Source organism: Haliotis rufescens, unplaced genomic scaffold (assembly GCF_023055435.1).
Source record: "Haliotis rufescens isolate VD_foot unplaced genomic scaffold, xgHalRufe1.0.p SCAF_10, whole genome shotgun sequence".
Classification (NCBI taxonomy): domain Eukaryota; kingdom Metazoa; phylum Mollusca; class Gastropoda; order Lepetellida; family Haliotidae; genus Haliotis; species Haliotis rufescens.
This window is the reverse complement of record NW_025963780.1, coordinates 17,206,992-17,220,992: the sequence shown is the minus strand read 5'-3', so window position 1 is coordinate 17,220,992 and position 14,001 is coordinate 17,206,992. Positions and strand designations below refer to the sequence as shown.

General features: G+C 37.1%; 1 protein-coding gene across 14 annotated transcripts in view; it reads right to left on the bottom strand.

Moving 5' to 3' along the window:
* Positions 1 to 14,001, bottom strand: part of LOC124110710 (zinc finger CCCH domain-containing protein 10-like) — a 332,500-nt gene that overhangs the window by 87,665 nt on the left and 230,834 nt on the right. The window contains exon 1 of one of the 14 annotated variants that reach the window (XM_046470058.2): positions 7,342 to 7,443. The exons of 11 other annotated variants lie outside the window; for them this stretch is intronic. The gene's annotated coding sequence lies outside the window, so the exon portion shown is untranslated. Of the gene's footprint in view, positions 1 to 4,805; positions 4,827 to 7,112; positions 7,280 to 7,341; positions 7,444 to 14,001 lie in introns of those variants that run through there. 2 more of the 14 variants (XM_046470057.2, XM_046470059.2) reach the window with 2 other exon arrangements.

The following is a 14,001-nucleotide window of genomic DNA, read 5'->3' as shown; positions in this document are numbered from 1 at the left end:
GAATAATGATCAGGGTGATAAGAGACTCAAACTCCATGGTAAAGTGGATAAGGGATTATTTCATCATCAGTATGAAAATAAATATTTTGATTATCTCAATGAAGCACTGAAATACTTAAAAATGCTTAACCATGGTTGGATATTCTTTGAATCAAAGTACCAATGGCATATTAAAATAAGTTCCTGCGACCTAAGCACACACTAAGAAATCACATTTAAAAAAAATAGTTCCTTGTAATGATGCGTATTAATTAAAGCCAGCGAGAAATGTACTTCTCACAAGCAAACTGGACACACATGTGAACATGCTCAATGGACAGGTTTTTAAATGTTTCTTTGAAATATATTATTCTTGTTGGCACACTTCAATTCTAAAGGTCATACATGAATGTCTTTATCAGTGCCAAGTGACACACTTACAGAAACAGCATATTTCTACCCGTGTAGACTCAAGCACATCATAGAAATTATAGGATAGATGTATTGCACAAGAAACAAAACTTTGTATTATACTTGACTATATATACACAACACACTTCCTATCAGCATAGAAAAAGTCGATTTCATGACATTCAGGAACAGTATTTTCAAATGTCTTCTCTCTTCTGAAGAATAATGAACAAAAACCGTTCAACTCTAACTGTGACATTTAAAGTAATAAAACACAAATAAGGAAATATATGCCTACTTGCATGGTTTGAAAGTGTGTTATCACATGTGCATGGGTAGCGTGTGGGTAGCATATGGGTAGTGCATGGGTAGTGTATATGTAGTGCATGGGTAGTGTATGTGTAGTGCATGGGTAGTGTATGTGTAGTGCATGGGTAGTGCTTGGGTAGTGCATGGGTTGTGTATATGTAGTGCATGGGTTGTGTATGTGTAGTGCATGGGTAGTGTATGTGTAGTGCATGGGTAGTGTATATGTAGTGCATGGGTAGTGCTTGGGTTGTGTATGGGTAGTGCATGGGTAGTGCATGGGTTGTGTATATGTAGTGCATGGGTTGTGTAGGGGTAGTGCATGGGTAGTGTATATGTAGTGCATGGGTAGTGTATGTGTAGTGCATGGGTAGTGCATGGGTTGTGTATATGTAGTGTATGTGTAGTGCATGGGTTGTGCATGTGTAGTGTATGTGTAGTGCTTGGGTAGTGCATGGGTAGTGTATGTGTAGTGCATGGGTAGTGCATTGGGTAGTGCATGGGTAGTGCATGGGTTGTGTATATGTAGTGTATGTGTAGTGCATGGGTTGTGCATGTGTAGTGCTTGGGTAGTGCATGGGTAGTGTATATGTAGTGCATGGGTAGTGCTTGGGTTGTGTATGTGTAGTGCATGTGTAGTGTAAGTGTAGTGCTTGGGTAGTGCATGGGTATTGCACAAGAAACAAAACTTTGTATTATACTTTGACTATACAACCACAACACACTTCCTATCAGCATAGAAAAGTCGATTCCATGACATTGAGGAACAGCATTTTCAAATGTCTTCTCTCTTCTGAAGAATAATGAACAAAAACAGTTCAACTCTAACTGTGACATTTAAAGTAATAAAACACAAATAAGGAAATATATGCCAACTAGTATGTGCAGGCTTGTGTTCGCTGCAAGGACTTTGGTCAAGGATGCTGAATAGGTTTGAAAGTTTGTTATCACATGTAGCTGTGTGTTGCCGCGGAGGCAGATACACCAACAGCTTACATGTGTCACACTATCACACTCAGCTGCGGCAACCATCATCAATATTTAATAAATCATTCCTCATTCCAAAATAATCAAGTTAATTATGTACAAGTGCACTTGATATCACAGCTAATGAGGAACCAGCCCAGCTGATTATCTTTGCGATAAAAGTTTAAGGTTTTATTACATGAAATACATGTCTGACAATCAGGAACCATCAAAGATGGAATGTAACGTACAAGGTTCAGGAGTGTTTGATGAAGGCTTAGTGAAGTGAGTGAGTGAGTGAGTGAGTGAGTGAGTGAGTGAGTGAGTGAGTGAGAGAGAGTATAATACTGTTGTCAGCAATATTATGGGTACGTTACTCTCAATCAATTACCAGATTGCCTGGTCCAGACTCAATTATTTACTGCTACCATAGCTGGAATATTGGAGTCCTGTGTAAAACAACAAACACAGACATGTGACAAAAATGTCAAACAAAACATAGACAATACAAAACCTACCAACACTATCTTTACAAAGATATCCACAAAAACTGACAGGTCTAACTTAACATTTATATTATTTCAAGCACTAACCAGAGTATTGACAAACAACATCCGTAACCAGCTGGTTTTGATGACAACAAGCATACTTGTGTATGTGTAGTGCATGGGTAGTGAATGTGTAGTCCTGGTGGACTGGCAACTCTAAAAATAATCAGTCCTTTATAGGTACTTTATTTACCAGTCCACAGGGACTGGCAGACACATAAATTACCGGTCTAAGCCTAATTTTACCGGTAAAAAAACTGGTAATTACTGGGAACACTGGGGTAATGCATGGGTAGTGTATGTGTAGTGCCTGGCTAGTGCCTGGCTAGTGCCTGGGTCCTGCCTGGGTAGTATATGGGAAGTGGTAGTGCAAATATAGGATATCAGTAGTGAATGGACAGTGCATGGATACCACATGACAAGTGTCAAGTCTGATTGGTCAAGTAGCACTTGTGAAAACTATTTTCATAATGTCCGCATTTTTTATAAAAAAACATTGCAATTCCAATCAATCTATGTTTTCACAACATGCATGGTCACTTCCTGCCTGGAATGAATGTATTCTGTGTATATGAACACTTACATTTGATAATCCACTGTGTAAGATAACAGTGAATAATCAATGAATGTATTATCAGTTAATCCTTAGATCACTGTCCTTTGCAACTTAACTGATCATTCATCTCTAGCTGTGATGCCACATGCATATTACATCACACCTCATCAGACATGTATGTAAAATCCAATATAAGATTGAATAAATTCCCCACACACAAGCCATGGGAACCAACTGTGTCTCAATTTAAGTCAAACCTGAAGACATACCTCTTCAGAATGTGTTATGAATGATGTTGGTCTTTGGTAATTTGAAGGACAGAGTGGTGCTACAATGTCGAAAATTACACCGGTAAAAAAGTCATTGACCGAGCGTCAAGTGAATAATGACAAATTCCCAGGTGTTGGGTAATCATACCGTGAAGCATGGATGAAAAGGGTGTAGTGATTGTTGTATAATATGCCATTAAGTTTCCTGAAAAATGTCTTATCAGGGAAAGAACTGGTTATGTATAGTTGACAGTGAAGAGGACTTCTGACTCTCAGTGTGATAACAGCCAATATACAGGATTATGGCACAGAATTATGTGTTATTTCTGTTTTGAGCATATAAACCGAACTTCATTGCTGCCAAACTATTTCCCACAGTTGCTGTATACTAAGGAGTACATAATGGTACATAGACATAGACATATACAGTAGTTTAATGGTTGGCTTGTATTCAGTTTGCATAGTATACTAAGGAGTACATAATGGTACATATACATATACAGTAGTTTAATGGTTGGCTTGTATTCAGTTTGCATAGTATACTAAGGAGTACATAATGGTACATATACATATACAGTAGTTTAATGGTTGGCTTGTATTCAGTTTGCATAGTTGATTGTATATGAAACCACGCAATAGAAAAATGGAGTTACATTTTATGACATTCAAATGTTTATTTTCAATATAATCCTTACAGGTCTATTGACACAACAGATAGATGTAAGTATCAATCTATGACATACAGAAATGGGATCTAAATCAATTTTAGTCATCTTATCATCCACACAATCAGAAATCCGAACAAGCTTTCACCGCAGGGATACTTGTTTCAATCAAACTATATCCATCAGGGGATATTACAAAATAATGCATCCGATGAGCCTTGGACTGACATTTAGTCCAAGAAATAAAGTGGTCTGATTTAAAAATATATTTCCACAAAACACCAAATAGACTCCAAATGGAGCCCAGAACAATCCTTAATATCAGAGTAGTGAGGCACACTTGCCAAATCATTGTCAACTTAAGTTCAACTCCTTTTTTAATTTATTCTCAAGGGTCTCCAAGACAGAGTAGATGAGCCTCCACCGTCCTTTTTATCTGTTTATGTTGATGAAATTATTTAACATGCATCCTTTGCCATATCAAAATCTATCTTCATGGATCATGTGTAACCAATCACTGTTCAGAAATGCACATAGATATTGCCTCAAAGCTTATTTCCACTGTTGTGAAAGAGCTAACCCAGCTGTCACTCATCACACTCACCACACTGGGCAGCTAATGGGCCCTAGCGGGAAGTACGTGACAGTATGCTAGAAGCCTGAGTTCAGTGCTTGTTAAAATATCATACAGTTTTTAAGCTGGGCTGTATACTTTTATTAGTATATTTGCAAACATCAAAGGGGCCATGCAAGTTGATTAGATTGCTTAAAGAATATCTAAATAAATGGTAAAATATAAAAATTCTTTACCCAGTTTATCAGTCTCAGCAACCATTCATTCAAATCAGCACCAGCCAGCACCTTGCTGTTTTCAAAGCCAATGATATGAGGAAACGGTTAATCAGTTCCCCAACGTTAACTGGTTCGCTTTTGGCAAAACCCTGTTGCAGCCTTAATTCGTACTCCACTACATACCTGCGATCATGAAATGCTTTCATAAGTTCAAGTTGTCCCAAAGTAAAACTCCCCTACCTGAAGCACCACTATATAAATACAATCACTAAATGCTTTCATAAGTTCAAGTTGTTCCTATGTTCAAACTCACCTACTCTGAAGCAGGTAAACACAACAGCTTTATCTTCCATTTAAGCCATTATGGCCTGACAGAGCTCCTTACACTGCCATACCACACATGGCAATCAAACCAGATTTCCCACAATACAATGTACCAATCACCAGTTCAAACACAAGTATCATGGCGTTGCCAGGTCGGAAATGTCAAAGGTGTTCAACACCCACTGAAATTCACACTTTTTGCCAAAGCCCCTTCAACAAATACCACAATCGTACATTAACACTCAGCAAATTTCACAATTCCGGGTATGTTGTAAACATTGCTTGGTAGGTCAAGTTTACCTAGGTGCACAAAGGTGAAAGGTCGGGTGAGAGCAATTACCAAAGGTTGTCGTGGAATGTAGCACAACATTGACAGGTCTTAGAAGATAAGTGAACATCACCTTAAGAGGCCCTGAACAGTGGTTGATGGCTGAAACCACGCTGAAGAAGTGACACTGCTCGTAGTGATGGACTGTACAGGGAATCTGTTCATAATGACTGATTAGTCAAGAGCATGTGTCTGTGTTCATAATGACTGATTTGTAAAGTGCATGTGTCGGTGTTCATAATGACTGATTTGTAAAGAGCATGTGTCTGTGTTCATAATGACTGATTAGTAAAGAGCATGTGTCTGTGTTCATAATGACTGATTTGTATAGAGCATGTGTCTGTGTTCATATTGACTGATTAGTAAAGAGCATGTGTCTGTGTTCATAATGGCTGATTAGTAAAGAGCATGTGTCTGTGTTCATATTGACTGATTAGTAAAGAGCATGTGTCTGTGTTCATATTGACTGATTAGTAAAGAGCATGTGTCTGTGTTCATAATGACTGATTAGTAAAGAGCATGTGTCTGTGTTCATATTGACTGATTAGTAAAGAGCATGTGTCTGTGTTCATTTTGACTGATTAGTAAAGAGCATGTGTCTGTGTTCATAATGACTGATTAGTAAAGAACATGTGTCTGTGTTCATAATGACTGATTAGTAAAGAGCATGTGTCTGTGTTCATAATGACTGATTTGTAAAGAGCATGTGTCTGTGTTCATATTGACTGATTAGTAAACAGCATGTGTCTGTGTTCATAATGACTGATTTGTAAAGAGCATGTGTCTGTGTTCATATTGACTGATTAGTAAATAGCATGTGTCTGTGTTCATAATGACTGATTAGTAAAGAGCATGTGTCTTTGTTCATAATGACTGATTAGTAAAGAGCATGTGTCTGTGTTCATAATGACTGATTAGTAAAGAGCATGTGTCTGTGTTCGTACCCATTAGGTATACGATGACATGCATCAACCAAGTCAGTGAGCCTGATCACCACGGGTACACTATATAACTGGAGCCTGTAAATAGCCAAGTCTGGACCAGACAAACCAGTGATTGATATTATCAATGACACAAATTCAACCATATAACCAAGTCTCACAATCTGATCAAATTTTGTCACAATAACAATGGAGTGCTGTGGGCCTATTTTAAACTAGATGCCGTTCATCAAAACTTTGTTTACATGAATAACATTTATTACAAATGTAATTTTGGGTTGTTTTTATTAGATGGATTAAATAAAATTATTGTATTGATAAAATTAAAATAATTTGTACAAAAGATTTGTATTGCTGTTCTCACATCTCAGATATCTTCGGGTAAATACAACAAAACATCCACAATAGTCCACTCATAAAAGGCATATGTCTCCATACACAATGTCTGCTCGAAGCACTGTACTGTTTTTATCCTGGTCAATGAATCAGTGTGCACGCCATTATTTTCATTCCCAGCTCCCTGGGCAGTGTACAATATCAACATCATGGCAATCTCTGCTGCTAACATCATATGTAAAAAAAAAGTAAAATACATGAAACAGAACCAATGTTTCATTTGAAAGGTGAAATTAAAGAAACATTTATTATCAGTACTCTGTTCAGGATTTTAAATGGCTTACATTATTGGATAAGATTTTGTGAAATGGACATAAGGCAGCAAATTCATATCAACAGAATATGATACTGGCAATGTAATCCGGAAGCTAAAAGGTTAACAACTACCAAATGATACAAATATAACCACATTCAAAGATTCTTTTGAAAACAGACAAAATTTATCACATATATCATCTGTGCACCTTTAAGTGTGAAGAGATGTCAGTTTCAATGGGGCGTACTCAATCTCAAACACACTTCCTTACGGAGGCCGCCACGCTTGTACCTGCTGCGTAACAAGACATGCATAGCTCTCAACACTGAAAAGCCTTAGTCGCTAATCAACTTTGTCATCAAACACTACACATACCTCGATGGAAAAGAAGAGAAGAGGCTAGAATATCCGGAACATGCTATTCCAAACAAGGTCGATATCATGTCAGTTTTGCCTGGAGGCTAGTCAATTACAATCTGCTCTCAACACACTGCTCCTCCAGGTAAATTGACAGTGTTTGTCAGCCCCAAGGTAGCCCTATGCAAACAGAAGCGGGTACAGTTTCAATAGCTGTCCTCTGAGTCCCTATAACCAGCCTACTTACCAGCACGCTTTTGTTACCAGTGGATTACTTCACTTTCGGGGTACGATATACATGTGAATGGCGTGAGGCGTCATTCAGTAAGCTTGTGGGGTTAGTGTAAAGCTATATGGGTCAGTGTCTCTACACTTATACCCCCCCCCCCCCCCCTTGCTGACAGACAACCCAGAAGTGGACTCTACAGCAAGTGGCCCAAGGAGGTGGTTGGGAGTGGCGTAGGAGGCAAATAGGGATGGATGGACTATTTTAGCACTGGTCTATTCTCTACTGGCTTTATTACATCAATTGTAAATGGATATACACGACATCAAACAGGATGTCGTTACAGACTTCTATTTCATACATCATTGTTGACTGTGACATTTAAGATCAGGCTCACAACTGGTGTGGTTCTTGTAACAGAGCAAACAATTTGCAGTTTTTTTCTGTATTCTGTCCAGGCTAGTGACATTTATCTCCCTATATTGGGCCTCTGACTCACTGACATTGACACTTTTTTTAAAACTTGCACCAATTTGTTACCAATTTGTTCTTAATATTTCCACATACAAGGAAACTACAGCCTATTTATCATGACAAACTTCTACATATATATTAGGAATTTTACCAGACACAAATTAGTGTGTCAAATACACATACAGACTGAGAACAGATGCAAGTAATTTATATTGCAAGTTGCAGTTTGTCTGCATGAATCAATAAATCATTCAAAATTATTGATGTTACAGATAACACACATTTCTGGGCATCATGAGTTGATTTTCTTCAATCTGACATTGAAATCCCCATCTATAGTAAGCTTAAGGTTTTTGAGCATGTTCAACGTTATGACATCAGAACATATCTTAGGTATCAAGTGAAGTGTGTCACATGCAGCGATAGAAACTGTTTTCATACACTAGTCCTTATCATGATAACATATACGAATATGGTAGCAAAACCCATAAAAGGGCAATTTTCTACTAGTCCTTATCATACCTTAACTATTGGACAGTTTGGCAAGAACCATAGGACAAGTGTCATCTTTAGTAAGCTTAAGGTTTTTGAGCATGTGCAACGATATGACATCAGAACACATTTTGGGTATCAAGTGAAGTGTGTTACATGCAGTGATAGAAACTGTCTTCATTGTAATAGTGTCAATTTCTAACGCTGACATGTCGCCAGGCTGGAACCTCATCTTAAAGCCTTGAAACATATAATACTGAGGGTCTCTTGGAACTGAAAATAGATATAGTTCAAGGAAGGTGTGCTAAATGTTTGAATGCATCTTTGTGGATCAGTGCAACTGTTCAGGATCTGTTTAAAAAACACAAAATGAGCAAGTGATTAGTTTCAAGCCACAGTCAGCAAAAGTCCCACTATATCCTTCCAGCTGGTTAATAATCAAGTCTGGGCAAGATAAACCAGTGGTTGACCACATGAGCAACACCCCATGCAGCTGGGGTAACATGCCACACAATCAGCCGAGTCCACATTACGAACATCTGATCATCATTATAGTCGACTCTACGAAAAGCATTTAGCCCTGGACTTCCCAACTCAAGGACAGACAACTGGTCCAAGTTGTACTACATGGAACATACTGACACAATTTCCCCCATATACAAAATGAGACAATCAATACACATAAAGTTGTGTTCCTTTGAGGAGCGATGTTTGATTAGTTCACTTCACTGGTTTTACTTTCCAATTTAGGAATTGTTAATGAAATCTGCAACTGATGCCTTTTCAATCCTCAATTCAAAAGAATCTGTGGCTTATGACATAGTTCGGAGAACAGGGACATAAGTTTGATAACATTGAAGATTCAATGTCGTTACACCATTACGATAATTTTTACAAGAAGATGTGTGATTATGTGTTTTTAGTAAAACATAATTAAAATATTTTAAGTGGTTCAGCCAAGTTTGTATAATTTTTCTCTTCCCTTTTCAGATAAATTCGTTTTTACAGCAATTGTAATCAGTTCTCACTGCTATCCCCATGTATATATGTACAATCATCAAACAGGAACATTTGACAGCCCTGTTTAACAAGAGACCTGCTTACCACAGGAAATATAGCTACTGCCAATATTTCCAGTTAACAACAGACATGTCAAAAACCAAGTCCCTAGCCTCACTGCCAAAGAAGAGTCAAAATTAGATAAATATGAAGTGTGGTTGTACTTGAACAAAACAAAAGACAGCCATTTATCACAACAAGTGCTGGAGGAAACTGTTCAACAGGGGCATGTTCCATACGTAAGTCTCACGAACCTACATTCATTACCAACCTACAGTGCACTTCATGCCCAGACAGACAGCACGGCTCACAGCGTGGTTATTGAGATCCTCCTCAAACGTTAAATTGACTCGTGGCAGAAACTGAACATCACAGCCCGTCACCTGATATGTATTGAGAGTGTCCGAGAATGACAACTGTGGTATGCAGGCAAAAAGGCCAGTTGTATTGTTCACAGCTCCAGTAGGGAGACCTGCTCATCTTGTTATCTGCTTCAGTGTGTATGGTGGGATAAAAACGGCCAGCATGTTTCTATCTGTACTGTTTGAATACTATCATTTCAAGAGGACTAGCCACTTAAATCTAATTTCAAGTTTCGATCAACAGCGATTGTATACTGACAATGAATAGAGACTACTCATATGTGGTAGACAATGTTTCATGTCACAACAAAATTTCAATAACGTCCATATGTAAAAAGTTGGCTATTAAAAAACAAATCGCATAAACTAAGTTCCTGGCAAACACACTCAAAAGATATTTCTCAAAACATGGCTTCATTATATCCCGCGATTCTTCCTCGAGCTCTCACGATATGAAATGGATGACCTCATGTGATCACTGGCATCAATATATAATTGGCTCAATCTGATCATTAAGAAAAAAGATGGTTATTTCAGAATTAATTATTTTACTAATTTGTAATTAAAGAAGAATTTTTTACACATCAATGAAAAATATGTTCTAAAAATTTCATGACATTTGATAGATGTGCATTTACGATGAAATTAGCACTTCCTGCTTTTGTGCATTTCAGCATGGTGAGTATGACCGATCAAGAACCCTGTGAATAGCTTGAGATTCCATGAAATGCAGTGGCTAGATATTAAAAACCTTCACATGCTTCCGAGGCAGTGCAACATATTTACTTACTTATTTACAAACTTAACACAAATCCACTGGCATATACCACTTTCACTTAGTATTCAGAGCAGCCATTACACCTCCTCCCTCTGACAGTCAGGTAGAAATCGACGACACCTGGGACGCTAATTTCAGTAAATATGCGGAACAGCTGCCTTGCTCTTACACCTCACCTGGAACATCGTTCCTCATCCAGTTTTATACTTCAACCTGAACTATCAATCTTGGTTGTAAATGTACAATGACTTTCATAGAAGTAATGACAAATGCAACTGACATTTGTGTTCACTTGAGTGGCTTCTGACAGCAGGAAATCTGTAAGTGTATATCAATAATTAATCAATTTCATCAAATGAAATGTACCATTTTCATTGCAAATGATCCCATTGAAGAACAATATACATATATACATATTAATTCTCCATACATGAATATAGTATCAATATCTCCTTTCTAAAACAGGGGCAGTGGGGTAGCCTGGTGGTTAAAGCGTTCTATCATCACAACAAAGAATCGGGATCGATTTCCCACATGGCTAAAATTTGTGAAACCCATTTCTGGTGTTCCCCGCTGTCATATTGCTGGAAAAACTGCTAAAAGTAGCGAAAAACCATACTCACTCACTCACTCCTTTCTAATCCTTATGTTGACCTACATCACAATTAGTCCCCAGTAATATATGCTAGTCGTAAGAGGCGACTTAATAGCTCGGGGGGCCTGTAGGCTCAATGATTTGATTGATTGCATTATTATTATTATTACCTTAATTCAGACATCAAAATCTTACTGGTTTTGTTGTTAAAAAATTGCAAAAACTGAATTAGTTTTCCATAAAATTCATTCCTTTCTCAATATTGCAGACTTGACTAAAATGGTTATGGCCCCTCATCATATCCTTGAGCCAACACAAAACAAGAACAATGCAAGCAGTAACTATCATGAGTGCAAAAAGTGCAAAAACCTGATATCTGTCATTAAAGCCCACTCCCTTATTTCAACATCTTGATCAATGGACTGAACAAAAGATTTTTTATTGTTATAAAATCAGTCTACACTTGGTTTAGCTCTTTGTTGTCCTGCAAGCCTAGTCCCCAAATAATGAAGGTAGTTAACTTGTAAACAAACTCTCCTGCTTCATTTCCCATGACAAAAACATCTGTAATTGTACGTTGACAACAATTTTTGTAAGTTTATTATGTTGTTCCAAAGTCGATCGGCTTCGATCAGACAAGGACTGAAGCTTATCACTGATAAAACCAAGATTGATTGATGGCCATTATTATCTTAATTATTTATATGAATGAATGACACCCATTTCAACTTCAAATAATTAGTGCTGAAAAATATCAAATTCATGCTATTATTGAATACTGAAATACAACAAGGAATAATCTGCTTGAAATTGCGAAAAAACCCGTTCATTTTAAGTACGAAGATGAATATGGGCAATTATTCAAATTTTACCAAATTTTCGAAATGGGAAAGAAAAACAAAGACATGAAAGAGCCTGCAAAAACATTTTGCCTCCACTTTATTTAAACTTAAATAACTTTAGCCTTACAAATACATTTTTTATATGCTTAACGCAAATTTTATAAACAGGTTTGCAACATCTGGTTAGAAATGTCACCATCACATATTTCACAATTCTACAAAAAGAAACCACAGCCTTGGCCAAGTATCTCATTTCGAGATATACAACAGATGTTCGGGTCAGGCGGTACAGGCCATGTGTAATAGGCATCACACTGGAACACAAGTCATAGATGATACGCATGTTCATCATTCTCCAGTAAGACTGTGGCGTAACCACAGTAAATGTTCATCTAATCAGAGGCTGATCGTAAAGGGCATAAACAGGATGGCTTTGAAATTTGGACACAATATCCCCAAACACAATTATCACTGTTTGTTTCCAAGAAGGTGCATTTGATCTCAGATGCATTTCAAAACTTGACAATGTCAATTCCAGTAACCTATTTCATCCTCTGTGAAACTGACATGACACACCATGAAATGTACACCACTTACTCTGCAATAAGTACTTTTTGCCTGCTAATGTGAGCATCAATCACACAAATATCTAATTATTGCCAATATTTTTTAATGAAACAAAAAACACAAACAAAAGGAAAACAATCAGACTTTCATCCTCAAACCTTCCACCAAATTCCATCGGGTGTACAGTGACATCTGTGTAATGGCCAAGGATAAAGGGGCATGCAGCATCCATGAATTAACAAAATATACAAGCATATCGCTGACTGGGTTATTTTCACAGTAAATCACTTTCTTCAGTTGCTGAAAGAAATACAGTGAATGTTCCACTCAAGTTTGTGTGATGCTAAGATTCATCGCAGTTATCTTAATACTTCTACCACACACTGGTGCTACACTATAGAGCTTCTGGTCCTTTCATCTGCAGTAACCATTTATAACAGTAGTCAAAGAGAAATAAGCAAACAATCTAAGATAATATATAACATAAATATTAACCCAAATACAATTTTGTTTTACATACTGGTTTTACACTGCTGAAACACCTTCTGAATCTTTTTCTTTAGTTTCCTTATTCTGCCATTAAATTGTTTCTCCTGTAGCCTTATTCTGCCATTGAATTGTTTCTCCTGTAGCCTTATTCTGCCATTGAATTGTTTCTCCTGTATCCTTATTCTGCCATTGAAATGTTTCCTCTGTTGTCTTATTCTGATACTGAATTGTTTCCTCTTTTGCTTTATTCTGACATTGAACTGTTTCTTCATTTCTCCACTTTTCTGTTGACTGCTTCTCTCTCCAGAAAATTTCTCAAATGCATTTTCACATTTTTGTTATCTTTCCCACAAAATGTTTGATCCTTTCATGTTTTAATATAACTTGCTGACTTAACAATGATGATACATTTTCACATTGTTTTTACCTTTTGTACAAAGTGTTCAATATCACTGAGTGACGTACTAAACACTGTGACTTTCTCTATCTCTGTGGTTCACAGTGACATGTGTATGAATTTATATCTATAATGGAAGGCCATGTTTACCTGACGACAGGTTTTGAGTGCACTATCTAAATGATCAATTTTTATATATAAAAGATTGAAAATTAATTATTTTTGTAGCTGTACTGCTATATTTTTCTTTTTCATAAAATATGAAAGTTTGGTGTAACTGCTGTCAATCAAATCAATCAAATCTACAACCACACTATCATCCAAGCATAGGAAAGTGCTTTCTTTTCCAGCTTGTGACAGTCGACTCCTGTGTTAGGGAGTGTCCATTGAGATTTATGTGTACCAGAAAAAACATAGATTCTTTCACATTATTGATTAGGCATGTTCAAATGTTCATCATTTTCCATGTATATCCAGTTTACAGGTGCAAATGCAAATTGATCAGTGGCTTCACATAACAAAAATCAGCACAAAGCATTGTTGTTAGAGCTTTAGACAAGCTTTTGGTTATTTGTGTATTTTACCCGGGGGTTTAAATTTGATTGGGTATCCAGAAGTTTTAGAGG